This window comes from Salmo salar, chromosome 09 (assembly GCF_965601325.2).
Source record: "Salmo salar chromosome 09, fSalSal1, whole genome shotgun sequence".
NCBI lineage: Eukaryota > Metazoa > Chordata > Actinopteri > Salmoniformes > Salmonidae > Salmo > Salmo salar.
Window position 1 is genome coordinate 135,115,866 of NC_138299.1, and position 27,388 is coordinate 135,143,253.

At 43.7% G+C, this 27,388-nt stretch overlaps 1 pseudogene; it reads left to right on the forward strand.

The window, feature by feature from the left end:
• Positions 1 to 5,154: 5,154 nt before the first annotated feature.
• On the forward strand, positions 5,155 to 26,463 carry LOC106612750 (uncharacterized; annotated as a pseudogene).
• Positions 26,464 to 27,388: the final 925 nt, after the last annotated feature.

Here is a 27,388-nt window from a genome sequence, read left to right on the forward strand (position 1 = left end):
CCTCTGTAGTTAGCGTCTGCAAGAGCAGAAAGAGACTCTTAACAACAAGGAACTTTGGTCCCAAATGAGGACCCAGCCGAGAAGAGATCAACATCCGACGAGCTTCTCCTTCACGTCTCTATGGATTAAAATGACAATGACAATTAAAATGTCGTTTGTCCATTGAACACTACAGGAGGGGACGATGGAGAATTGAATTGGAGACATGTCTCTTGTCCAACCTATGCGAAGCATTAACGGAAGATTTTTCGTGGTATCCAATTAGTAGTTACAGTCTTGTCCCATCGCTGCAACTCCGGTACGGACTCGGGAGAAGCAAAGGTCGAGAGCCGTGCATTCTCTAAAACACAACCCAGCCAAGCCGCATTGCTTCTTGACTTAATGCCCGTTTAACCCAGAAGCACCAATGTGTCAGAGGAAACACTGTGCACCCGGCGACCGTGTCAGCGTGCATTGCACCCGGCCCGCCACATGAGTCACTAGTGCATGATGAGACAAGAACTTCCTTGCCGGCCAAACCCTCCCTTAACCCGGACGATGCTGGGCCAATTGTGCGCCGCCCCATTGGTCTCCCGGTCACGGCCAGCTGCGACAGAGCCTGGACTCGAACCAGGATCTCTAGTGGCACAGATAGCACTGTGATGCAGTCCCTTAAACCACTGCACCACTCGGGAGGCCCAACGGACATGCCTTTTACTCTAGGCCCTGGTCTGCATGCATTTCACTCATGGGTTGAGAGAACACCCTTTAAAAATAGAACAAGGTTTTATAGATATTGTAGTGAACCACGGGACAGGGAAGCCTAACTGGGTCGCTGGCGTGAAAGGTAAACACCCATCGCATCGCACCAATAGGGTTAACGCACTTGCTGGGAATTGAAAAGTAGCTCATATAGAGAGGATCGTTACATGGCCCACTCTGAATGGGAAGGCACGTCCCAGTGCTTCGACTACTCAGCCCCCTCACACGTCCGTGTGTTCCATTGCCTCACGTCTGCCGTCTCACTTCAGACACAAATGTAGCGAACGACAGGACAGGGAGGAGAGCCCGGGTTGCTGGCATGAAAGGCAAACACCCTACGCATTGCACCAATAGGGTTTTGTGACATTCCTCATATAGCAAGGATTGCTCCAATATACACTGCTCAAAAAAATAAAGGGAACACTTAAACACATTGTAACTCCAAGTCAATCACACTTCTGTGAAATCAAACTGTCCATTTAGGAAGCAACACTGATTGACAATAAATTTCACATGCTGTTGTGCAAATGGAATAGACAACAGGTGGAAATTATAGGCAATTAGCAAGACACCCCCAATAAAGGAGTGGTTCTGCAGGTGGGGACCACAGACCACTTCTCAGTTCCTATGCTTCCTGGCTGATGTTTTGGTCACTTTTGAATGCTGGCGGTGCTTTCACTCTAGTGGTAGCATGAGACGGAGTCTACAACCCACACAAGTGGCTCAGGTAGTGCAGCTCATCCAGGATGGCACATCAATGCGAGCTGTGGCAAGAAGGTTTGCTGTGTCTGTCAGCGTAGTGTCCAGAGCATGGATGCGCTACCAGGAGACAGTCCAGTACATCAGGAGACATGGAGGAGGCCGTAGGAGGGCAACAACCCAGCAGCAGGACCGCTACCTCCGCCTTTGTGCAAAGAGGAGCAGGAGAAGCACTGCCAGAGCCCTGCAAAATGACCTCCAGCAGGCCACAAATGTGCATGTGTCTGCTCAAACGGTCAGAAACAGACTCCATGAGGGTGGTATGAGGGCCCGACGTCCACAGGTGGGGGTTGTGCATACAGCCCAACACCGTGCAGGACGTTTGGCATTTGCCAGAGAACACCAAGATTGGCAAATTCGCCACTGGCGCCCTGTGCTCTTCACAGATGAAAGCAGGTTCACACTGAGCACGTGACAGACGTGGCAGAGTCTGGAGACGCTGTGGAGAACGTTCTGCTGCCTGCAACATCCTCCAGCATGACCGGTTTGGCGGTGGGTCAGTCATGGTGTGGGGTGGCATTTCTTTGGGGGGCCGCACAGCCCTCCATGTGCTCGCCAGAGGTAGCCTGACTGCCATTAGGTACCGAGATGAGATCCTCAGACTCCTTGTGAGACCATATGCTGGTGCGGCTGGCCCTGGGTTCCTCCTAATGCAAGACAATGCTAGACCTCATGTGGCTGGAGTGTGTCAGCAGTTCCTGCAAGAGGAAGGCATTGATGCTATGGACTGGCCCGCCCGTTCCCCAGACCTGAATCCAATTGAGCACATCTGGGACATCATGTCTCGCTCCATCCACCAACGCCACGTTGCACCACAGACTGTCCAGGAGTTGGCGGATGCTTTAGTCCAGGTCTGGGAGGAGATCCCTCAGGAGACCATCCGCCACCTCATCAGGAGCATGCCCAGGCATTGTAGGGAGGTCATACAGGCACGTGGAGGCCACACACACTACTGAGCCTTATTTTGACTTGTTTTAAGGACATTACATCAAAGTTGGATCAGCCTATAGTGTGGTTTTCCACTTTAATTTTGAGTGTGACTCCAAATCCAGACCTCCATGGGTTGATAAATTGGATTTCCATTGATTATTTTTGTGTGATTTTGTTGTCAGCACATTCAACTATGTAAAGAAAAAAGTATTTAATAAGATTATTTCTTTCATTCAGATCTAGAATGTGTTGTTTAAAAAATAAAGTGTTCCCTTTATTTTTTTGAGCAATATAGTTTATACTGCATTACAAATACTGGCATAACAGTAATGAGGAAAATAAACACATTTGAAGAAACATTGATTGGTCTAAGTTAAATTTCATAAATAGCAGGCCTCCTGTTGAGCCTTCATTTCGAAACATAGAGCCCTTTCAAAACGTAACCATTTTCCAAATTCAAAACGAAAGAAACTCGCCTGCAAGTGAATTCAGACATGATTTCTTTCTGCACAGAGATAATGTGCTTGACTTTTCCAGTAAAAATGTTAACTGCTGAGCCCATAGTTTATCAGATGTGATCATCATTTTAAAGTGACAAAATGGGCTATATGATTTTGCACAGCTGTTTTTTTAAATCAGTTAATCTGAGTGAAGATGGCTCTAATAGATAAATTGGTTGGAACATGATGCATGCAAAACCGCAGATGTGGGTTTGATTCTTGCATGGGACATATAACGTCTCAAAGTGTCAGACCATACTATTATTCATTCTAATTACTTCTAATAACCACTTAGTTATTCTAATTAGTTATTTTGAAGAGTTCCCTAAGTAAAAGTTAAGCACCTATTAGACCTTTTCCCTGTTGAGGAACTTGAGCAATACTTATGAGCATGATGCATTTTGAGAATGGCAAGAAATTAATTTATCCCTTGAGAAATCAAGACTATCAAAAAATGTAGAATAAGGAAATGCCTCTTCCTGGAGATTTGTGGTTTATGGTGGTTTATGGTTTATGGTGAAATATGTATTAAAAATCCACAACCCATCCCTCCCAAACCTTTACGTTCTCCATCAGAGGACAAGTTGAGGTTAGTTCATGATATCTTATTCATCTTAGGGATCATGTACAGTGCATTCGGAAAGTATTCAGACCCCTTGACGTTTTCCACATTTTGTTACGTTACAGCATTATTCTAAAATTGATTTTTTTTCTCCAAAATCATCAATCTCCACACAATACCCCATAATGACAAAGCAAAAACAGGTTTTTAGAAATGTTATCAAATTGATTAAAAATATATATATATTTACTTAAGTATTCAGACCCTTTGCTATGACACTTGTTTCCAATGATTGTCCTTGAGATGTTTCTAAAACTTTATTGGAGTTCACCTGCGGTAAATTAAATTGATTGGACATGATTTGGAAAGGCACACACCTGTCTATATAAGGTCCCACAGCTGACAGTGTATGTCACAGCAAAAACCAAGTCATGAGGTCGAAGGAATTGTCCGTAGAGCTCCGAGACAGGATTGTGTCGAGGCACAGATCTGGGTAAGTGTACCAAAACATTTCTGCAGCATTGAAGGTCCCGAAGAACACAGTGGCCTCCATCATTCTTAAATGGAAGAAGTTTGGAACCATCAAGACTTCATAGAGCTGGCCTCCCAGCCGAACTGAGCAATCGGGGGAGAAGGGCCTTGGCCTGGGAGGTGAACAAGAACCTGATGGTCACTCTGATAGAGCTCCAGAGTTCCTCTGTAGAGATGGGATAACCTTCCAGAAGGATAACCATCTCTGCAGCACTCCACCAATCAGGCCTTTATGGTAGAGTGGCCAGACAGAAACCACTCCTCAGTAGAAGGTACATGACAGCCCGCTTGTAGTTTGCCAAAAGATTCTCTGGTTTGATGAAACTAAGATTGAACTCTTTGGCCTGAAAGCCAAGCGTCACGTCTGGAGGAAACCTGGCACCATCCCTACGGTGAAGCATGGTGGTGGCAGAATCATACTGTGGGGATGTTTTTCAGAGGCAGGGACTGGGAGAGATCGAGGGAAAGATTATCGGCACAATGTACAGAGAGATCCTTGATGAAAACCTGCTCAGGACCTCAGACTGGGGCAAAGGTTCACCTTCCAACAGGACAACAACCCTAAACACACAGCCAAGACAATGCAGGAGTGGCTTCGGGACGAGTCTCTGAATGTTCTTGAGTGGCACAGCCAGTGCCTGGACTTGAACCCGATCTAACATCTCTGGAGAAACCTGAAAATATCAGTGCAGTGACGCTCCTCATTCAAGCTGACAGAGCTTGAGAGGATCTGCAGAGAAGAATGGGAGAAACTCTCCAAATACAGGTTTGCCAAGCTTTTAGCATCATACCCAAGAAGACTCGAGGCTGTAATTGCTGCCAAAGGTGATTCAACAAAGTACTGAGTAAAGGGTCTGAATACTTATGTAAATGTGATAGTTACATTTTTTTTTTATCCATTTGCAAAAATTTTGAAAAAACTGTTTTTGCTTCGTCATAATGAATTGTGTGTAGATTGATGAGGAAAAATAACTATTTAATCAATTTTAGAATACATCAGTAACATAACAAAATGTGGAAAAAGTAAATGGGTCTGAATACTTTCTGAATGTGTGCATATCAAGGCTTTGTTTTCCTCAACATTTCAGATTTGCAGACATAGACCATTCCTCAAGCAGGCCACACTGAAAAATGCAGAATCTGACCGACCTTCCAGGCAATGCGACCAACTCACAAAAGAGCCTGTCTGTGATAATTACATTTACATTACATTTAAGTCATTTAGCAGACGCTCTTATCCAGAGCGACTTACAAAATGGTGCATTAACCTTATGATATCCAGTGGAACAACCACTTTACAATAGTGCATCTAAATCTTTTAAGGGGGGGGGGGTTAGAAGGATTACTTTATCCTATCCTAGGTATTCCTTAAAGAGGTGGGGTTTCAGGTGTCTCCGGAAGGTGGTGATTGACTCCGCTGTCCTGGCGTCGTGAGGGAGCTTGTTCCACCATTGGGGTGCCAGAGCAGCGAACAGTTTTGACTGGGCTGAGCGGGAACTGTGCTTCCTCAGAGGTAGGGGGGCCAGCAGGCCAGTGGTGGATGAACGCAGTGCCCTTGTTTGGGTGTAGGGCCTGATCAGAGCCTGAAGGTATGGAGGTGCCGTTCCCTTCACAGCTCCGTAGGCAATCACCATGGTCTTGTAGCGGATGCGAGCTTCAACTGGAAGCCAGTGGAGAGAGCGGAGGTCAATAATCAAGGTGTGTGTGGTGATCCCTTTCTTCTGCATCTTTCTCTACTGCATCATCATCATGCTGCACAGCTTCGCCTCCCACAGACAGTTCCTGGACAACTCCCGATATATCCTGTTTGCCTACATGCTGATCAATGACACTCTGCAGCTCCTCTCCTCTGTCCTCCTCTTCCTCCTTATTGTGGGCAAAGTGAAGTTTGCCATCGTCTATTGTTCCCCTCCACTCTTCTTCTCCAACGCTACCTTCCACAACACCCCTCTGATCCTGGCAGCTATGTCCCTGGAGCGCTACGTGGCCATCTTCTATCCTCTGCAGCGTCCAGCTGGCTGGCACGCTGACCGTATCTGAATCATCATCCTGAGCCTGTGGCTGGTCAGCTGCATCCTGCCCATTGTGGACTTCTCTCTGGGAGAGCCTCAGCCTGGAGTGAACGTCCTCTCCACCCTGGTTCTCTGCAAAACCCTGGTCCTCAACTCATCCCCAATCCAGACGCTGTTCAAGGTGTTGCTCAACGGGCTGTTCTTCGCTGTGTTGGTGGCCATCATCATGTTCACCTACATGAGGATCCTGCTGGAGACCAGAAAGATGCGACAGTACCAGGCGTCAGTGGCCAAGGCCATGCATACAGTGCTGCTCCAAGGTTTTCAGCTGCTTCTGTGCATGATTGCCTTCACCCACTCGGTCTTGGAGAGCCTCATCAGTATGCACGCTGGCTGGCTGGCCGAGCACATCACCTTCAACCACTTCTGCTTCCCCAGCCCGCTCATCTACAGCCTGAGAGATGAGAGCCTGTCCTGTGCTGCTCGCACAAACACAGGATCAGCCCCAGAGGCCCGGCCACCAAGCCCAGGGTTAAAATAACTGGTCCCGAAGTGGAACCACTGGTCAAATCAATGTTTTTATTTGAATCTGTACAGACTAGTAGCCTGTTTTAGGTTAAAAAGAGTAAAACCCTGGCTGGATGACAGCCATAATGTCATTATAATCAAATCAATCAATCAAATTTATTTTTATATAGCCCTTCATACATCAGCTGATATCTCAAAGTGCTGTACAGAAACCCAGCCTAAAACCCCAAACAGCAAGCAAAGCATGTGAAAGAAGCACGGTGGCTAGGAAAAACTCCCTAGGAAAAACTCCCTAGAAAGGCCAAAAACCTAGGAAGAAACCTAGAGAGGAACCAGGCTATGAGGGGTGGCCAGTCCTCTTCTGGCTGTGCAGGGTGGATATTATAACAGAACATGGTCAAGATGTTAAAATGTTAAAATGTTCATAAATGACCAGCATGGTCAAATAATAATAATCATAGTAGTTGTCGAGGGTGCAACAAGCACGTCCGGTGAACAGGTCAGGGTTCCATAGCCGCAGGCAGAACAGTTGAAACTGGAGCAGCAGCACGGCCAGGTGGACTGGGGACAGCAAGGAGTCATCATACCAGGTAGTCCTGAGGCATGGTCCTAGGGCTCAGGTCCTCCGAGAGAAAGACAGAAAGAGAGAAAGAGAGAATTAGAGAGAGCATATTTAAATTCACACAGGACACCGGATAAGACAAGAGAAATACTCCAGATGTAACAGACTGACCCTAGCCCCCCGACACATAAACTACTGCAGCATAAATACTGGAGGCTGAGACAGGAGGGATCAGAAGACACTGTGGCCCCGTCCGATGATACCCCCGGACAGGGCCAAACAGGCAGGATATAACCCCACCCACTTCGCCAAAGCACAGCCCCCACACCACTAGAGGGATGTCTCCAACCACCAACTTACCGTCCTAAGACAAGGCCGAGTATAGCCCACAACGATCTCCGCCATGGCACAACCCAAGGGGGGGGCGCCAACCCAGACAGGAAGACCACGTCAGTGACTCAACCCACTCAAGTGACGCACCCCTCCCATGGACGGCATGGAAGAACACCAGTAAGCCAGTGACTCAGCCCCTGTAAAAGGGTTAGAGGCAGAGAATCCCAGTGGAAAGAGGGGAACCGGCAAGGCAGAGACAGCAAGGGCGGTTCGTTGCTCCAGCCTTTCCGTTCACCTTCACACTCCTGGGCCAGACTATACTTAATCATTGGACCTACTGAAGAGATAAGTCTTCAGTAAAGACTTAAAGGTTGAGACTGAGTCTGCGTCTCTCACATTGGTAGGCAGACCATTCCATAAAAATGGAGCTCTATAGGAGAAAGCCCTACCTCCAGCCGTTTGCTTAGAAATTCTAGGGACAATTAGGAGGCCTGCGTCTTGTGACCGTAGCGTACGTGTAGGTATGTACGGCAGGACCAAATCGGAAAGATAGGTAGGAGCAAGCCCATGTAATGCTTTGTAGGTTAGCAGTAAAACCTTGAAATCAGCCCTTGCCTTAACAGGAAGCCAGTGTAGGGAGGCTAGCACTGGAGTAATATGATCTAATTTTTTGGTTCTAGTCAGGATTCTAGCAGCCGTATTTAGCACTAACTGAAGTTTATTTAGTGCTTTATCCGGGTAGCCGGAAAGTAGAGCATTGCAGTAGTCCAGCCTAGAAGTAACAAAAGCATGGATTAATTTTTCTGCGTCATTATAAAGCGGGTGTCTTTTAACACTTATATTTGTTGGTTGCTATCTAATAAAACTTTACATTTTTCTTGAAACAGAGATGCTTGCTTTGGAATAGAGACGATTTCTTTACAATTTGAAAAGACTTTCAGAAACCGTAAACTTGTACGCTAGGTGTCCCTATTATTCCAAATGTATCAAGAGGTGCAGCTTGGGTCACCGCACTGGCATTGGTGGAGAAAGTACTAAATTGTCATACTTGAGTAAAAGTAAAGATACCTTAATAGAAAATGACTCAAGTAAAAGTAAATGACCCAGCAAAATACTCCTTGAGTAAAAGTCTAAAAGTATATGGTTTTAAATATACTTAACTATCAAAAGTAAATGGAATTGCTCAAATGTACTTAAGTATCAAAAGTAAAAGTAGAAATCATTTCAAATTCCTTCAATTAGGCAAACCAGAAGGCACAAAAAAAAAATATTGACAGATGGCCAGGGGCACACTACAACACTCAGACATAATTTACAAACAAAGCATTTGTTTTTAGTGAGTCAACCAAATCAGAGGCAGTAGGGATGACCAGGGATGTTCTCTTGATAAGTGTGTGAATTGGACCATTTTCCTGTCAAAATGTAACGAGTACTTTTGGGTGTCAGGGAAAATGCATGGAGTAAAAAGTACATTATTTTCTTTAGGAATGTAGTGAAGTAAAAGTTGCCAAAAATCTAAATAGTAAAGTACAGATACACAAAAAAACTACTTAACTCTTACATCTAGATGTGCCGCTAGCGGAACGCCTCGCCAATATCCAATGATAGAGCGTGGCGCGAATTACAAACTCCTCAAATCCCAAAACTTCCATTTTTCAAACATATGACTATTTTACACCATTTTAAAGACAAGACTCTCCTTTATCTAACCACATTGTCCGATTTCAAAAAGGCTTTAGAACGAAAGCAAAACATTAGATTATGTCAGGAGAGTACCCAGCCAGAAATAATCACACACCCATTTTTCAAGCTTGCATATAATGTCACAAAAACCAAAACCACAGCTAAATGCAGCACTAACCTTTGATGATCTTCATCAGATGACACTCCTAGGACATTATGTTATACAATACATGCATGTTTTGTTCAATCAAGTTCATATTTATATCAAAAACCAGCTTTTTACATTAGCATGTGACGTTCAGAACTAGCATACCCACCGAAAACTTCCGGTGAATTTACTAAATTACTCACGATAAACGTTCACAAAAAACATAACACTTATTTTAAGAATTATAGATACAGAACTCCTTTATGCAATCGCAGTGTCCGATTTTAAAATAGCTTTTCGGTGAAAACACATTTTGCAATATTCTGAGTAGATAGCCCGGCCATCATGGCTAGCTATTTTGACACCCACCAAGTTTGGCACTCACAAAACTCAGATTTACTATAAAAAAAATGGATTACCTTTGCTGTTCTTCGTCAGAATGCACTCCCAGGACTTCTACTTCAACACCCAATGTTGTTTTGGTTCCAAATAATGCATAGTTATATCCAAATAGCTCAGTTTTGTTCTTGCGTTCAAGACACTATCCGAAGGGTGACCCGCCGGCGCGTATCGTGACAAAAAAATGCAAAATATTCCATTACCGTACTTCGAAGCATGTCAAACGCTGTTTAAAATCATTTTTTATGCAATTTTTCTCGTAAAATAGCGATCATATTCCGACCGGGAGACCTTGTTTTCGTTCAAACACTGAAAATAGAAAATGGAGTCTTCACATGCACGCGCGCCCCCGTGTCATTGTTCTCAGAACTACCACTTTCCAAAAGCCCTACTGTTTTTCGCCCAGGGACTGCAGAGTCATCATTCCTCGTTCTGGCGCCTTCTGAGAGCCTATGGGAGCCTTAGAAAATGTCACGTTACAGCAGAGATCCTCTGTTTTCGATAAAGAGGCTATAGAAGGCCAAGAAATGGTCAGAGAGGGCACTTCCTGTATGGAATCTTCTCAGGTTTTGGCCTGCCATATGAGTTCTGTTATACTCACAGACACCATTCAAACAGTTTTAGAAACTTTAGGGTGTTTTCTATCCAAGTCAAACAATTATATGCATATTCTAGTTTCTGGGCAGGAGTAATAACCAGATTAAATCGGCTTCGTTTTCTATCCGGCTGTGAAAATACTGCCCCCTATCCTAAACAGGTTAAATATGACTTTATAGTACTTTTACATAAGTACTTTACACCACTGCGCACTGGATGAATGTATGCCCATAGGAAGACGTTCAGTTTATTTGGCGAAATAAGAACACTGATATCTAAAGCAGTAAGGGTTAGATTATTTGATATTCAGAGTTGTTATAAAATCATTTAATTAGACGAATATATGTTGAGTAGAATGTAGGGACTGGGCACATTTACGCATGACAATTCCAAAGGGAAACTGTTGCAATACATTTTTAGCAAATCCAAATCCTAAAATACCTAATGTAATACGATTGTTCATTAATCATGCAACTTCATTTATGAGATTGTTATTGTTGAACCATTCCTCTTGATGACAGATGATGTGAAGTGGTGAAAGCTGATCTCTCAGGTGTGAGCAGCACTACAAAAGTAGCACACTATATAGGGAATAGGGTGCCATTTGGGACTCGCAGCTGGAGTATTAGTCATTTGGAGCCTGGAGCACATGCAGTACTCCTTGCCCTGAGCACATAGACAAATACATCATTGCCTGAGCATTGGTATTCAGGTGTTCATGCTTGGCTCCAAGGGTTTAGTATTAGCTGTCTAGTTCAAAGTATTTAGAGAGGGTGTAGATAGAAATGGCAGTCAAATATTTCCGTCAGACACGGCTTCATTGGAAAATTACTGCCGTTGAGTTTTGACGTTCATTTTTGTATGTTATTTACTGTGCTCTTTTGGATGTTCTCTTCTCTGTCCTCACATCATTCATGTTTCTCTTGTCAGACAGAGCCCTGCAATTTGATCCTAAAAAGTTACTGCTGTATAAAATGATTGAGTATTGAAAGTTTTCTTTCTTTTTGTGCCATAAGTTAAGGAGATCTGTGGTGGCATCTGGAGAGGAACAGGCTACTGCAAAGTATCGCATCAGCAAGAGGTACTACTATCAGAAACATGTCACTATTAAATGTATACTTCACAGTTCCTTCTCATGTGGCTCAGTTGGTAGAGCATGGTGTTTGCAACGCCAGGGTTGTGGGTTTGATTCCCACGGGGGACCAGTATGAAAAAAAATAATTATGAAATGTATGCATTCACTACTGTAAGTTGCGCTGGATAAGAGTGTCTGCTAAATAACTAAAATGTAAAAAATAACACTGAAAGCAGTAATAAAAGCACCAGCAGAACAATGCACCCTCACAGCAACCAGTGAATATACTGTATTACACTATAAAATGCTTGGGCTAATTTTATGGTGCACACTTAATTTTCAGGCTTATTAGTTATAACATGTAATGTATGATAGTTAACTGTGGGATAAACTTTAACCTTTGAATGGAAAGTAGCTGAACACCTCTGGAACCTACAGTATCAGTGGAAGGTGAAGTGTACATTATTGTTTTACATCAGGTGGCACGACGAGTCAATCTGCATTGATCGGTTGAGGACTGCACATCAAGTAGGAATGACGCCACCTGTCAGAAGACAGAGTGTACATAACATCAGGTCGAGCTCAAACCAAAACAGTAACATTATCTGTATTATGAGAGTTTGTGTTTTGTTTTTCAGTGCATTGCTAAAGGACACAGCCCACCCTATCATTGGGAGGCTGGACCAGAGAATCACCTTGCTCTCAGATCAATGTGCAGCCTCCGGTTGCAGAGTACCTCCAAGTGGTGAACTATGGGATTGGAGGACACTATGAACCTCATTTTGACCATGCAACGGTGAGTGTGTTTCCCTATCTTTAGAACAGTACATCTTGAATAAACCCTACATTTACTAAATTAATAAACACTTGATGCAATAGTGAACCCTCATTTTGTGTGTTAGTGTTGAGTGATGCTATGTGTCCCAAACGTCACCCTATTTCCTAGTACAGGGGTTCCTAAACTTTTACACTTCACCCTTCCAGCATTTTATTTTCATTTATTCTTTATTTAACTAGGCAAGTCAGTTAAAAACCAAATTCTTATTTACAATGACAGCCTAGGAACAATGGGTTAACTGCCTTGTTCAGGGACAGAACGACAGACTTTTACCTTGTCAGCTTGGGGATTCGATCTAGCAACCTTTCGGTTACTGACCCAATGCTCTAACCACTAGGTTACCTGTCACCCCCCCCTGCATTGGGGAACGCCCCCCCACCCTGTGCGCGCCACGTCTATTTCTATGGGCACAAGCCATGTTCATTCCACAAACTGCTGCGGAGAGAACATTTTGCAGGTTTAAAGCTTATTTCCTGTAATTATACACATTTTGTCATGGCTGTGGAGAAAATGTTGCCGTTTTAAAGGACATAATCTGGCAATTCTATAGATTTTGCCATGTCTAATGTGTATTCGTGTGATATTTGAGTGACTCGAACATTAATCCAAAATCTATGGGCTAAAAAACCTAGCTACAAAACGTTACCTGACATGAGCTAGTTGATCTGAACATTTCTGACAAGATATAAATAGCTCTCTAAGGTCTGCAATAATTGACATGACAAGAGGAAAGCTACTCAATTTCGAAATTGCACCTTTTGCATTCTAGTATTACAACTTATTTGGACAAACTCCACACTCCGTATTCCGGCACGGATGGCTTTTTTATGACGTGCGCACAGTGGCTAGACTTGACACAACTCAGTGAGAATGTTGTCATCCTCCACAGCTCAGCTCTGTGGACGCAGGTGGGTCCACAGCATTCATCAACGCTAACTTTAGCCTTCCTGTTGGGGAGGTAAATGCACTGCTCACATCAGCTACTGCCTAAACTTGTGCTGTGTCCCAAATGGCACCCTATTCCCTACAGAGCGCACTACTTGTTACCAGTCTGTTTGTCAAAAGTAGTGCACTATATTGGTAATAGGATTCTATTTTGGACATGACCTTTATCTTCTTGTTTACCCATCAAAATTGCTTCAAGCCAGAACACATACCCTCATAACCCTTCACTCTGTGCAGGTGTTAAAATGCCATCAAGAATAATACGAGATTCTTTCTTCAGAAAGGTCACATAATTTCTTAAGATGTTTTGAGTAGGACTGACAGTAGGCCTGATGAGTAAAGAGGAGTCATAGGCAGTGTCCCAAATGGCACCCAATTCTCTTTATAGTGTACTAATTTTGACCAGGGTCCTGGTCAAAAGTAGTACATTATATTGGGAATCTGATGCCATTTGGGATGCATCCACAGTGCAGTGTTTGGTTTAATAAATGAGCTGCTGTTGAAAAGACACAGGACCTCACCAGGTTTTAACCTATCAACCTGGATTGTATTGAGGTTTCACTTCCTTTCCTCAAGTGTTGGAAAAAATCTCTCCCACTGGGCACCCTTTCCCTCATATCAATGTCAAAGATGTTGTACTTGGAGCCCAGCTATGCACTTGGGATTTTAACATACATGTATACAACATTTCATTTTCATTGAGGAACAATGGCTTAGGATTGTCAAGTAGAGGAGGAGACCATACAAATTACAGGCACGACAGTGGCCCACAAAATCCAGGCATGATTTAAAATGTTTTGCTCCAATGTTTTTAGTGGCACATTTCCAATGTCTCTTGTGTTCCAGAATGCTGCCCTATTCTGGTGGAACCTCCATAGGAACGGTCAAGGAGATGGGGACACTCTGCATGCTGGCTGCCCTCTCCTTGTTGGGGACAAATGGGGTAAGAGGCTTTAATGAGACAACCGTGAACGCCGCATAGTTCCTATAAAAAAACACACAGGTACAGTGAGCAGTGTCAGATGTGGAAAGCTAAGGACCCTACGTCTATTCCAGTAGCCCCTGCCTGTCATACTGAAGTCACAGCAGGAGCCCGGGGCCACATCTGCACTGCATTATACAGATAGAATTGGGGACGATATAGAGAAGAGGTCAGGCACTGAGCTCTGCTCTGGGATGCTAAACGTGTGGGCCTCCATTCCACATCATTTAACTCCATCCTGGATCCCACAGTCAGTGACAAGGCTAAAGGAAACACAGAGGGGTATTTATTTTTTTATTTTATTTATTTCACCTTTATTTAACCAGGTAGGCAAGTTGAGAACAAGTTCTCATTTACAATTACGACCTGGCCAAGATAAAGCAAAGAAGTTCGACAACATACAAAAACACAGAGTTACACATGGAGTAAAACAACATACAATCAATGATGCAGTAGACAAAAAGAAGACTATATACAATGTGAGCAAATGATGTGAGATAAGGGAGGTAAAGGCAAAAAAGGCCATGGTGGCAAAGTAAATAAAGTATAGCAAGTAAAACACTGGAATGGTAGATTTGTAATTTGAAGAAAGTTCAAAGTTAAAATATAAATAATATGGTGCAAAGGAGCAAAATAATAAATAAAATAAATAAATACAGTAGGGGAAGAGGTAGTAGTTTGGGCTAAATTATAGATGGGCTATGTACAGGTGCAGTGATCTGGGAGCTGCTCTGATAGCTGGTGCTTAAAGCTAGTGAGGGAGATAAGTGTTTCCAGTTTCAGAGATTTTTGTAGTTCGTTCCAGTCATTGGCAGCAGAGAACTGGAAGGAGAGACGACCAAAGGAGGAGTTGGCTTTAGGGGTGACCAGAGAGATATACCTGCTGGAGCGCGTGCTACAGGTGGGTGCTGCTATGGTGACCAGTGAGCGGAGATAAGGGGGACTTTACCTAGCAGGGTCTTGTAGATGACCTGGAGCCAATGTGTTTGGCGACGATTATGAAGCGAAGGCCAGCCAACGAGAGCGTACAGGTCGCAGTGGTGGGTAGTATATGGGGCTTTGGTGACAAAACGGATGGCACTGTGATAGACTGCATCCAGCTTGTTGAGTAGGGTATTGGATGCTATTTTGTAAATGACATCGCCGAAGTTGAGGATTGGTAGGATGGTCAGTTTTACGAGGGTATGTTTGGCAGCATGAGTGAAGGATGCTTTGTTGCGAAATAGGAAGCCAATTCTAGATTTAACTTTGGATTGGAGATGATTGATGTGAGTCTGGAAGGAGAGTTTACAGTCTAACCAGACACCTAGGTATTTGTAGTTGTCCACAAATTCTAAGTCAGAACCGTCCAGAGAAGTGATGCTGGACAGGCGGGCAGGTGCAGGCAGCGATCGGTTGAAGAGCATGCATTTAGTTTTACTTGTATTTAGGAGCAGTTGGAGACCACGGAAGGAGAGTTGTAGTCTCGCCTGGTTCACTAACTACTTCTCAGATAGAGTTCAGTGTGTCAAATCGGAGGGCCTGTTGTCCGGACCTCTGGCAGTCTCTATGGGGGTGCCACAGGGTTCAACTCTCGGGCCGACTCAATTCTCTGTATATATCAATGATGTCGCTGTTGCTGCGGGTGATTCTTTGATCCACTTCTACGCAGATGACACCATTCTGTATACATCTGGTCCTTCTTTGGACACTGTATTAACAAACCTCCAAACGAGCTTCAACGCCATACAACACTCTTTCCGTCGCCTCCAACTGCTCTTAAGTGCTAGTAAAACGAAATGTATGCTCTTCAACCGTTTGCTGCCCGCACCCGCCCGCCCGTCTAGCATCACTACTCTGGACGGTTCTGACTTAGAATATGTGGACAACTATAAATACCTATGTGTCTGGCTAGACTGTAAACTCTCCTACCGGACTCACATTAAGCATCTCCAATCCAAAGTTAAATATAGAATCGGCTTCCTATTTCGCAACAAAGCATCCTTCACTCATGCTGCCAAACATACCCTCGTAAAACTGACTATCCTACCGATCCTTGACTTCGCGATGTCATTTACAAAATAGCCTCCAACACTTTACTCAGCAAATTGGATGCAGTCTATCACAGTGCCATCCGTTTTGTCACCAAAGCCCCATATACTACCCACCACTGCGACCTGTATGCTCATGTTGGCTGGTCCTCGCTAGATATTCATCTCCAAACCCACTGGCTCCAGGTCATCTATAAGTCTTTGCGAGGTAAAGCTCCGCCTTATCTCAGCTCATTGGTCACCATAGCAACACCCACCCGTAGCACGCGCTCCAGCAGGTATATTTCACTGGTCATCCCCAAAGCCAACACCTACTTTGGCTGCCTTTCCTTCCAGTTCTCTGCTGCCAATGACTGGAACGAATTGCAAAAATCACTGAAGTTGGAGACTTGTATCTCCCTCACTAACTTTAAGCGTCAGCTGTCAGAGTAGCTTACCGAAATCGCTGCAGCTGTACACAGCCCATCAGTAAATTGCCCATCCAACCAACTACCTACCTCATCCCCATATTTGTTTTTGTTTTTCTGCTCTTTTGCACACTAGTATTTCTACTTGCACATCCTCATCTGCACATATTTCACTCCAGTGTAAATTGCTCAATTGTATTGGCCAATTTATTGCCTTACCTCCTTACTTCATTTGCTCACACTGTATACAGATTTTTTTCTATTGTGTTATTGACTCTATGTTTGTTTATGTGTAACTCTGTGTTGTTTTTGTCGCACTGCTTTGCTTTATCTTAGCCAGGTCATAGTTGTAAATGAGAACTTGTTCTCAACTGGCCTACCTGGTTAAATAAATGTGAAATAAAATAAAAAATAAAATAAAAAAGTTGATGGCTCTATACAAGGGATCTATATAAATATAAAAATGTTTGTCTACACTTTTTGGGGATTTTAATGTCAGTGAATATTTAACAACTCTTTTTTACACACCTGTATATTATATTTTCTTTTTGTTTGACTACTCTGTGACATACACCACTAACACATACTTTCTGTTGTCCATGCCCTGTTCCAGTGGCTAACAAATGGATCCATGAGCATGGCCAGGAGTTCCAGAGACGCTGCAGCCCAAATCCTGAGGAGTGAGATGGGAGAAAGCAACTGCTGGGACCACTTGGAGTTCGAGAACCAGCCTCCACAATGGAGCCGTGCATGCCACGCAGGCAGAGAGGGAGGAAACGAGAGAGGGAGCAAGAGAAGGTATGCAAGAGCACTTGAGGCTGGGGAAGGGGAAGGCAGCCAAAGAGCAGCCTGCATCTGTGATTGGAGCTTCAGGCACAAGGGAATGAAGAGCACAGACACTGCTGGAGGGGGCTGGAATGGCAGGGGGCTGACTTGGTTTTGGGAAGGAGGAGGTGGTGGGGGTGGAGGAGGGTATTTGGCAATCAGCCCCAAAGACAGAGTGGCCTCTTGTTCCTACTCCCCAGTCAGTCCCTGCTGGAGCAGAGAGAGAGAGAGAGGCCTCTACTCTCACACACTGGGCTGATTTCAGTTAACTCTGCTAGGCTGTTTGCCTCCGGTGTCAGTTTGTAAAAAAAAATAAGTATAATACAGCCTTTTGAAAACTGATGCACTGAATCTGGCAGGATACGCTTCACACGGACTGATCTCATTAGCACAGCGCTGATCTTTACCATCAGAATTTAGTTTGAATTATATTTCTCTAACCATCTCACATCTTAAGAATGTAGTTAAGAGCGGCGCTGTGATTCAGAGGAAAAGGGTTATTGTGACTTTTTCCCATTCATGCTGTCAGTTCAGGAAACCAAAGGAGATGAGGTAGTCGTCTCTTCCACTGAGGGGCTTGATGACATTTGGTGTGCTCTCTATTGCTCATCTCCTTGTAGCTAATGGGTCGTGTGAGTCAAACCTGTTTAGTCTTCTAGCTCCCATTCAGAGGTATAATTCATTAGTCATGGTCTGTAAACCAGATGATTGGGAAGTGGGAATGCATCTGCTTTAGTACAGAGTCTCTGACCTCACTACAAATCCTGGGTATCTAGCTGCATATCAGCCAGCCAAAATATGTGTTTCTATGTAGGTCTAAACACCTCTGAAAAGAGTGCATACCAGCTTTCACACCTAGTCTATGAGAGAGTGAGGAGTGAAATGTACTGTAGGCTCCCAGGGGCTTCACTGTCAGTATGATTCTTTGGGCTGGCTGCTGCCTTTTGAGTGACAGGGAGTGTTGAAGGGAGAGGGGTTCAACAAGGATAATATCTCTGCCTGCTGGAATGTAAGGAAGTATTCCCTCCAGTGCACAACCCCGTACCACCCCTACCCTTTAGACACACACACCACACATAGATACAAACACAGAGGTCATATATTACAGGAACGCTACATGCTCCCAGCTGCATTCCTTAACAGTAGACCTTGATTGTTCCCCCTGCAGTGGATTGACAGGAGGCCCATGTTTGATAAAATGCATGGAGGGTGGAGGTTATGCCTTCGGAGTTTGTCCAACCAAGAATATTTGTATTCTATGGAATACTCAAACTTTATATGATTTCAAAATAAATAACTTCAACAAAAATGTGTATGTCTGCCTCATTACTAAGCAGTTAAAGCAAAACATACACAAAATAATATTTACTATGCGTACATTCCGCAGACTATTTATAGTTGACCTGTCTAATATGCGAGCACAGGACACGTACAGTTGAAGTCGGAAGTTTACATACACCTTAGCCAAATACATTTAAACTCAGTATTTCACATTTCCTGACATTTAATCCTAGTAAAAATTCCCTGTCTTAGGTCAGTTAGAATCACCATTTATTTTAAGAATGTGAAATGTCAGAATAATAGCAGAGAGAATTATTTATTTCAGATTTTATTTATTTTATCACATTCCCAGTGGGTCAGAAGTTTACATACACTCAATTAGTATTTGATAGCATTGCCTTAAAATTGTTTAACTTGGGTCAAACTTTTCAGGTAGCCTTCCACAAGCCTCCCACAATAAGTTGGGTGAATTTTGGCCCATTCCTCCTGACAGAGCTGGTGTAACTGAGTCAGGTTTGTAGGCCTCCTTGTTAGTACACACTTTTTCAGTTCTGCCCACACATTTTCTATAGGATTGAGGTCAGGGCTTTGTGATGGTCACTCCAATACCTTGATTTTGTTGTCCTTTAGCCATTTTGCCACAACTTTGGAAGTATGCTTGGGGTCATTGTCTATTTGGAAGACCCATTTGCTACCAAGCTTTAACTTCCTGACTGATGTCTTGAGATGTTTCTTCAATATATCCACATCATTTTCATACCTCATGATGCCATCTCTTTTGTGAAGTGCACCAATCCCTCCTGCAGCAAAGCACCCCCATGCTTCACGGTTGGGATGGTGTTCTTCGGCTTGCAAGCGTCCCCCTTTTTCCTCCAAACATAACGAGGGTCATTGTGGCCAAACAGTTCTATTTTTGTTTCATCAGACCAGAGGACATTTCTCCAAAAAGTACGATCTTTGTCCCCATGTGCAGTTGCAAACCGTAGTCTGGCTTTAGTACTAATTTTACTGTTTACTCCAGCATCTTCACAAGGTCCTTTGCTATTGTTCTGGGATTGATTTGCACTTTTCGCACTGAAGTACGTTCATCTCTAGGAGACAGAACGCTTCTCCTTCCTGAGCGGTATGATGGCTGCGTAGTCCCATGGTGTTTATACTTGCATACTATTGTTTGTACAGATGAACGTGGTACCTTCAGGCCTTTGGAAATTGCTCCCAAGGATGAACCAGACTTGTGGAGGTCTACAATTGTTTTTCTGAGGTCTTGGCTGATTTCTTTTGATTTTCCCATGATGTCATGCAAAGAGGGACTGAGTTTGAAGATAGGCCTTGAAATACATCCACAGGTACACCTCCAATTGACTCAACTGATGTCAATTAGCCTATCAGAAGCTTCTAAAGCCATGACATCATTAGCACGTGCTGTCATCATTGCTTTGCACAAAAAGGGTTTCACAGGCAAGGATATTGCTGCCAGTAAGATTGCACCTAAATCAACCATTTATCGGATCATCAAGAACTTCCAGGAGAGCGGTTCAATTGTTGTGAAGAAGGCTTCAGGGCACCCAAGAAAGTCCAGCAAGCGCCAGGACCGTCTCCTAAAGGTGATTCAGCTGCGGGATCGGGGCACCACCAGTACAAATCAAATCAAATCAAATGTATTTATATAGCCCTTCTTACATCAGCTGATATCTCAAAGTGCTGTACAGAAACCCAGCCTAAAACCCCAAACAGCAAGCAATGCAGGTGTAGAAGCACGGTGGCTAGGAAAAACTCCCTAGAAAGGCCAAAACCTAGGAAGAAACCTAGAGAGGAACCAGGCTATGAGGGGTGGCCAGTCCTCTTCTGGCTGTGCCGGGTGGAGATTATAACAGCACATGGCCAAGATGTTCAAATGTTCCTAAATGACCAGCATGGTCAAATAATAATAATCATCATAGTAGTTGTCGAGGGTGCAACAAGTCAGTAACACAAGAGTAAGTGTCAGTTAGCCGTACAGAGCTTGCTCAGGAATGGCAGCAGGCAGGTGTGAGTGCATCTGCACGCACAGTGAGGCAAAGACTTTTGGAGGATGGCCTGGTGTCAAGAAGGGCAGCAAAGAAGCCACTTCTCTCCAGGAAAAACATCAGGGACAGACTGATATTCTGCAAAAGGTACAGGGATTGGACTGCTGAGGACTGGGGTAAAGTCATTTTCTCTGATGAATCCCCTTTCCGATTGTTTGGGGCATCTGGAAAAAAGCTTGTCCGGAGAAGACAAGGTGAGCGCTACCATTAGTCCTGTGTCATGCCAAAAGTAAAGCATCCTGAGACCATTCATGTGTGGGGTTGCTTCTCAGCCAAGGGAGTGGGCTCACTCACAATTTTGCCTAAGAACACAGCCATGAATAAAGAATGGTACCAACACATCCTCTGAGAGCAACTTCTCCCAACCATCCAGGAACAGTTTGGTGACGAACAATGCCTTTTCCAGCATGATGGAGCACCTTGCCATAAGGCAAAAGTGATAACTAAGTGGCTCGGGGAACAAAACATTGATATTTTGGGTCCATGGCCAGGAAACTCCCCAGACCTTAATCCCATTGAGACCTTGCGGTCAATCCTCAAGAGGCGGGTGGAAAAACAAAACCCCACAAATTCTGACAAATTCCAAGCATTGATTATGCAAGAATGGGCTGCCATCAGTCAGGATGTGGCCCAGAAGTGAATTGACAGCATGCCAGGGCGGATTGCAGAGGTCTTGAAAAAGAAATATATTGACTCTTTGCATCAACTTCATGTGATTGTCAATAAACGCCTTTGACACTTATGAAATGCTTGTAATTATACTTCAGTATTCCATAGTAACATCTGACAAAAATATCTAAAGACACTGAGGCAGCAGACTTTGTGAACATTTCTATTTGTGTCATTCTCAAAACGTTTTACAGGTACAAATGACCTCGACTAACCTGTACCCCCGAACATTGACTTGTACCGGTACCCCCTGTATATAACCTCGTTATTGTTATTTTATTGTGTTACTTTTCAATTTTTATTTTACTTTAGTTTATTTAGTCAATTTCTTGACTCTATTTCTTTAACTGCATTCTGGGTTAAAGGCTTGTAAGTAAGCATTTCAAGGTGAGGTCTGTTTCAAGGTAAGGTCTGAATACCTGTTGTATTCAGCGCATGTGACAAATAACATTTGATTTTATTTTAAAAGGTTTATCTATTACTGCATCTTTGACAACAAGGTAGTTCAACAAGTGCATGGTAATAGTGTTCCCTCTGAGACGTCTGGTATTGGAGAACTAAGACTACAGCTGGATTCCCAGACTGCAGTTGGAAAGGAGAAGTGGTCGTCATATTAGGTCAATGCAGAATTTCACAGTTGGGAGGAGTTGATTTGATGTGGTACATAGAAATTGCAAACAGTCTTCAAGTGGGCAGACTAAAGCAGGAGGTAATTTTACTTTTAATGTGACTAAATGCCATCATACTCCACCTGGCATAAAACTTTTAAAAAGATGCACTGACCAACCCTACTGACAAAGGTGTGGAACAGGCTTACTTCACAGAAACACTGATGGTGCTTAACTCAATTTTGGTGACCAAAATATAATAGAATATGAACACTGAATAGTGTCTTAAACTACCATGTAACTGACAAAATGGGAAATGCTGAAGTACTGCACCAATCTGTTGCATAAATGTAAACTATTGCAACTGTAGTACTTACAGTGGCAGATAGAATAAGTGTTTCTTCTAAAACTGGTGGCTTTCTTCTACACTATACTTGCAATTTCCTCAGTTCACAGGGCACAGGCCTTTACTTTCCTCTGTGGGAATTCCTATCCACCCTTGGCACTCAGCGTTGCCCCCATCACCACAACACACATGGCTTCTGAGGTCCTAGTTGCTAGGCACTTTAGAGTTTCCTCCTCGGTTGTTTGCGGACCGCCATAATACCATAGAAGAAGACACCTAAGTGTCTCTATTTGAGGCATGTGACTTGTATCAGGAGAGGAAATGTTGTATCATCAACCTACAACCTCTATCATGACCAGAAGAACACACTGTATTGTAGAGAAGTAGTAGTCTAATTGTATGTTACCACCAAAGTCTGGTAGATCACATTTTAAGTCATTTAGCAGAAGCTCTTATTCAGAGCAACTTACAGTAGTGAGTGCATACATTTTCATGCTTTCTTCTTACTGGTCCCCCATGGGAATCGAACCCTCACATTGCAAGCACCATTCTCTACCAATTGAGCAGCACGGGACTATATCAAGTGAATATAAACTTGAATAAATGGGATATTAAAATGTGGATTGTTGATGCCATGTGGTACCAGAACTTTATATCAGTAAGCTACTGTGTACAACAGGGGTGACTACTGGGTGCATGTGTGCAGGGTTTTGTTTCAGCCCAGCTCTAGCCTCTAGCACAGGGGTATCCAAATCTTACCCTACAAAGTCCATACTACTGCTGGTTTTCTATTCTACTACCTGATAATGAATTGCATCCACCTGGTGTCCCAGGTCTAAATCAGTCCTGATTAGAGTGGAAGCATGAAACAAAGCAGTAAAACTGACTTTGAGGTCCAGATTTTAATTTGAGGGCTCAAGCAAATCTGGATTTATGTATAAACTGCTCATCAGGACCTTGATTTGCTGAAGTAGGTGTGTTAGAGCAGGGTTTGGAACAAAAGCCTGCAAACCCAGTAGTTCTCCAGGAGGCGATTCCACAAATAATTGATGACTAGAATTTGTGAACGTTGATTTTAGTTTCACCCTCTATGACGATGGTGGATCTAAAAATTACTGTATTGTACAGAACAGTGCAGCACTGCTGCTCTCTGGTGGTGACTGGTGCTGGTAATGAGTTGGGGTGGAGCAGGGTTGCCATGTCTGCAGTTTTCTGACAAAATTGTGTACTTTGAAAACGACGTCGCGGGTGAAAATGTATTGGTCGAGGGTTACAGGTTTTTGAGCTACTTCTAAATTGCACCGTTGCCGCCATCGCATTATTTTCACTTTGACTTGCTGCTGTTGACTATCAGTAACAGGCAGTGAGGCAGCCTGTTACTGAGTCGGAGGGGTGTGTGTGCATTGAGACTGAGCGCTGCAGCAGGCAGCCGAGTCACGTGAGTGAAAGGAGTAAGAGTGGCGCGCACACACGCTCATCATGACAACTTTTTACCAGACGTAGGTCAAAACAAATCAAATCAAATCGTATTTGTCACATGCTTTAATACAACACGTGTAGACATTGAAATGGTTACTTACAAACCCTTTACCAACGATGCAGTTTTAAGAAAAGTAAGAGTTAAGAAAATGTTTACTAAATAAACTAAAGTAACAATTAGGGATGCACGATATATCGGTAAGCATATCGGAATCAGACGATATTAGCAAAAAATGTCAACATCGGCATCGGCCCGATGTCTAGTTTAATGGCGATGTGCAAAACCGATGTCAAAGCTGACATGCATACCTATATAACGTAGGTAGATGACGTAATGACACCACGAAAAATACAGCTCTACACGTGCATTCCTAACCTAGCCCACAATGTCTGCTGTGTGGATCTATTTTGAAGTTTCAAAGGAAGATAACAAAAAGGCTGTTTGTGCTGCTATTATTTCCAGAGGAGAGGAGAAAGTGAAATCTTTCAATTAGGGATGCACCGATATGACATGTTTGGCCGATACTGATATCCAATATTTTCCTTGCCAAAAAACTCGATACCGATACGATAACCGATATTTAAAAAAATTGCGGCCTTTTAAGCATTTTAGTACAGATAGTTGAAACACACACACACACACACTTCCCAAAAAGTTATTTTGTTGGCATTTACGTATGTCCCCATTACCAGTAAAACATAATCAAAATGTATTTCTTTCACTTACTTGCTGTACTGTTTCGTTGTTCATTTGTTCAGTCATTTCATTCTCAACCAGGGTTTCATCATACATGTCAAGCAGTGAAGTTTCAGCTCTGACAGGCCTCCTGTTGTGGGTCCTCTTCCTCGGTGCACACTGTCATTGTGTCTGTTTTATCTTGTCCAGCTGTGTCTGTAACATTTCATGTAAACCCTGTTTCTTGTCTGCATCGAAGTAGCGGTCCTTGTACCTAGCATTGAGCATGGTGGCGACACAGTAAAGAGGCTCAGAGAGAATTCCACCGAATTGCTTGTTCACAGCCTCTAGTAGATTACTTTTGCAAGTTTTAACCCCACAGTCTGTGGGCAGTTTTGTTGAGCAGGCGTTTCAATGCCATGACAGAGGGTGTCACGTCTGCTGCAGACGCAGTTGATGAGCTTATTTCTTGAGTCAGTTGTTCGAATGGAGCTAGGAGTGTGTTCATGTTTCCAAGTTTCAAACATGTTCTCAAATGCTATTAAAATGGCAGCAGCAGTATGAGAGCCAGCACATTCTTGAGCATGCAATACGGCTTTCCTCAGTACAAAATCCTTGTCGACCCACTGTGCTGTCAGACTCAGCATGCTCATGGGGCTGACATCGCTGGTCCAAATGTCAGTCGTGAAGCTAATAGCAGTGACGCCCATAGCAAGTAGCTCATGGATGTGCGCTTCAACAATACTGTGTAACTCCGCTAGGGCAACATCTGAAAAATAGCGCCTACTTGGAAGTGGTCCTGGTGCTCGAGGTGCTCGACCAGTCGGCGAAAGCCAACATCATCCACTACAGAGAACGATTGATTGTCAAGGGCAATGAATCCCATTATCTTGGCCTTAATGGATTTCGCCTTTAAGTTGTCTCGCTGAAATGATCTTACTCTTTCAAATGACTGCTCGGCTTGAACTTGTTTAGTTGTTGGAAGTGTGTGCTTAGTTTTTTTCTGCTTTTGTTCTAAGTAGTCGCTAAACGTCTGTGGGTGATGCACTTTCAAATTAGTAATTAGGTTTGTGGTATTTTTTTATCAAGTTGTTTCAAGATTTTGCTGCTCAATGTTATTCATACAAGTCCAGGATTTCAGGGCCCATAGGGCTCTGGTCAAAAGCAGTGCACTATATAGGGAATAGGGTGCCATTTGGGATGTATCCTTCCAGTAGGGTCATCCATTTTGACTGTGCCCTTTAACACCTTGTTGATGATTGATGGTTTTGAGTCCTGTGTTGTCTCCTTGGGAGGCTGTCCTCTAGCTGAGCGTAGTGGAGGGCTGCTTAGATGTTGTGTGTCCTACGGCATGGCGGACTCTGCTGAACCAGTCACCACAGCTCTCATAGCAGACAGTCACTGCCCCGTCTGGGACCGCCAGCATGAGTACAGGTAGACTACCTTTGTACCATCTATATAGCTTACTCCTATATAGCTTACTATATACAACACATACTGTTTATTTAATATTCCATTTTAATGGGCCCAAAGATTCAATGGTTAACAGTTCATATTATTGATTGTTTGGATGATTATGAACAAATGTGCTGATGAGATTATTGGAACCAGCTTAGTTGAGAATGCCCTCTGTTAGACCATGTCATGATGAACTCTACTGTTTGATAATCACAGGCAACTTCTTTCGGATCCACAACAATCCCTGTGTTCAAAGTCTGGCACAAAGGAAGAACAGTACAGCAATGTAGTAACACACAATAAAACTCTAGCTAACAGACAACAATTCTTGATGTTTTAATATGTGGAATGCCCTTCTTCATTGGGGCTGTGTCTTGCCTTTTTAGATGTGGAGCGGGTGATTGGGTTTGCCTCAGTGGACCTGTCCCCTCTCCTGTCAGGCTTCCAGTCAGTGTGTGGCTGGCACAACATCACTGTCTTCAATAGCCAGTGACAGCTCAAAATGTCCCCCCTGAAGGGAGTCCAGGAGCTGCGGCGTCAGAGACAGGCTGTGTGTGACGACTGCAACAAAGATACCTCAGTGAGTACAGCAGTGGCTTTCACTGTTAGTCTGACCGTGAGATGGGCAAAACTGTATTAGGTTCTTCCTAAAGCATCTTAGCATTTAGTAAGTAGCCTTGTCTGAGCCAGAACGGCTCATAGTAATCACAAAAGGATTTGAGTGCATCAATGTTTTGTACTACTTGAAGATCTGTGTGGGTTTAACAGCTGTGGTGTGTGTGTTTATTTGTCAGGCTCTGTTCCAGACCCTCCTCCTCTAGTACCACACCACAGCCACATACTGCAGCTTCCCCTCCCACGTCAGCCACTACACAGAGCAGAGTATCAACTCCACACCCCAACAATCTCGACAGGTTGCTGTCAGAAAGGTACTGTAGGGCTCGTCTCTCTAGCTCTGTCCCTCACAATTCTTTCTTTAACATGTAAGAAATGCTTTTCAATGAGAAGCAATATAAAGTGTATGGTATCATACACACCTGCCTGAAATTCACTTTGGAGAACCATTTTAACAAATGTAATGGTGGGGGGGGGCACCCATCCATCCATCCATCCCTCCAGCTCAGTTCTGTTCTCAGCACTCAGGTACTGTACCTCCTTCCACACCTCACAAGTTCTGTCCCAAATGTAATCCTATTCCCTATGTAGATGTAGTGCACTACTTTTGACCAGGGCCCATAGGGCAGGGCAGGACTGTGTTTACTGTATACCCACACAGAAAGTTTCACCAATGTAACTTTTCAGTAAGGAATGTGCTTGTTGTGTTTTTGGATGACATCCAGAGGTACTTCAGCTGTAAGTTGTCCACCCATACCTTCCCCTCTCCAGACTGGACGAGCACAGGGACACAGATTCCTCTC